Genomic DNA, 2,500 nt, shown 5'->3' with positions numbered 1-2,500 from the left:
TTTACTTTTCGTTTCTCTGCAAACAAGAAGTTTGACTTCTTTCTAGTTTTAGTTTCTCTCAAACATCTTTCCATAACTATCTCAAACTTTTAGCTCGGATAGAAGAGTTGATGCTCAGTTAGTACGAGTATACACATCAGTGCATACAAGTCACCAACCTCCTCGATGGGAGGCTCGCCACATAAGGGCCATTCGGTCTTAGACACCGACCCGTGGCAATGCTGTGTAGAGAAAAGTTCTAAACGAAGTACGGAACGAAACAGTCGAGACCGAAGTCTCGAGGCGCCGTGAACTGCTTCTCGACCGAGATCGTAGAATAGCCCCAAGCGCGCGCTGAACCGCCCGACTCGCCGAACCGTCGAGTCTCTTAAGGATACCGAACGGCCGGCAAGGACGCCGGCGCCGCGCGGTGAATAGCACGCGCGCTTATGGGTGCAAACCGCCGCGGCAACAGCCCGTCCGGCGGGGCTGTTGGGACTTAGAAAAATTTTTGCATGAAAAATTTTTTTGTACAACACAATAAATATTTATATTTCCAGGATATTTAACACAAAATATTCAACTTTTCATATACTATCTCGGTACTTTGAACATTTTTCAAGTCCAACCGCCAAGAGTAAACTTATCTTTCTATCGTATCTAGACCATTATAAATATTAGATCATTGTATAATAAAGCATTCTAACAATAAATATCAAGTATCAAAGCTCTAGGATGAATATTTATCGAATAAACTCAGAATAATGTTCCGGGCGCATTGCGTGCAACTCCGACCGAAGTGAAATTTTTCTAAGTCCAACCGCCAAGAGTAAACTTTTTTCCTAGCGTTCCCAGACCATTATAAATATTAGATCATTGTATAATAACGCATTCTAACAATAAATATCAAGTATCAAAGCTCTAGGATGAATATTTATCGAATAAACTCAGAATAATGTTCCAGGCGCATTACGAGCAACTCCGACCGAAGCGAAATTTTTCTAAGTCCAACCGCCAAGAGTAAACTTTTTTCCTAGCGTTCCCAGACCATTATAAATATTAGATCATTGTATAATAACGCATTCTAACAATAAATATCAAGTATCAAAGCTTTAGGATGAATATTTATCGAATAAACTCAGAATAATGTTCCGGGCGCATTGCGAGCAACTCCGACCGAGCGAAATTTTTCTAAGTCCAACCGCCAAGAGTAAACTTTTTTCCTAGCGTTCCCAGACCATTATAAATATTAGATCATTGTATAATAACGCATTCTAACAATAAATATCAAGTATCAAAGCTTTAGGATGAATATTTATCGAATAAACTCAGAATAATGTTCCGGGCGCATTGCGAGCAACTCCGACCGAGCGAAATTTTTCTAAGTCCAACCGCCAAGAGTAAACTTTTTTCCTAGCGTTCCCAGACCATTATAAATATTAGATCATTGTATAATAACGCATTCTAACAATAAATATCAAGTATCAAAGCTTTAGGATGAATATTTATCGAATAAACTCAGAATAATGTTCCGGGCGCATTGCGAGCAACTCCGACCGAGCGAAATTTTTCTAAGTCCAACCGCCAAGAGTAAACTTTTTTCCTAGCGTTCCCAGACCATTATAAATATTAGATCATTGTATAATAACGCATTCTAACAATAAATATCAAGTATCAAAGCTCTAGGATGAATACTTATCGAATAAACTCAGAATAATGTTCCGGGCGCATTCCGAGCAACTCCGACCGAGCGAAATTTTTCTAAGTCCAACCGCCAAGAGTAAACTTTTTTCCTAGCGTTCCCAGACCATTATAAATATTAGATCATTGTATAATAACGCATTCTAACAATAAATATCAAGTATCAAAGCTCTAGGATGAATATTTATCGAATAAACACAGAATAATGTTCCGGGCGCATTGCGAGCAACTCCGACCGAGCGAAATTTTTCTAAGTCCAACCGCCAAGAGTAAACTTTTTTCCTAGCGTTCCCAGACCATTATAAATATTAGATCATTGTATAATAACGCATTCTAACAATAAATATCAAGTATCAAAGCTCTAGGATGAATATTTATCGAATAAACACAGAATAATGTTCCGGGCGCATTGCGAGCAACTCCGACCGAGCGAAATTTTTCTAAGTCCAACCGCCAAGAGTAAACTTTTTTCCTAGCGTTCCCAGACCATTATAAATATTAGATCATTGTATAATAACGCATTCTAACAATAAATATCAAGTATCAAAGCTCTAGGATGAATATTTATCGAATAAACTCAGAATAATGTTCCGGGCGCATTCCGAGCAACTCCGACCGAGCGAAATTTTTCTAAGTCCAACCGCCAAGAGTAAACTTTTTTCCTAGCGTTCCCAGACCATTATAAATATTAGATCATCGTGTGGTAAAGCATTTTGAAGACAAATATCAAGTATGAAAGCGCTCGGATGAGTATTTATCGAATAAACTGAGAATAATGTTCGGAGCGCATCGCTTGCTCGGCCGCTCGAACGAATCGTTC

The sequence above is a fragment of the Lasioglossum baleicum genome, unplaced genomic scaffold (assembly GCF_051020765.1).
Source record: "Lasioglossum baleicum unplaced genomic scaffold, iyLasBale1 scaffold2852, whole genome shotgun sequence".
Taxonomy (NCBI): Eukaryota; Metazoa; Arthropoda; class Insecta; order Hymenoptera; family Halictidae; genus Lasioglossum; species Lasioglossum baleicum.
Note: the sequence above shows the minus strand (reverse complement) of the source record.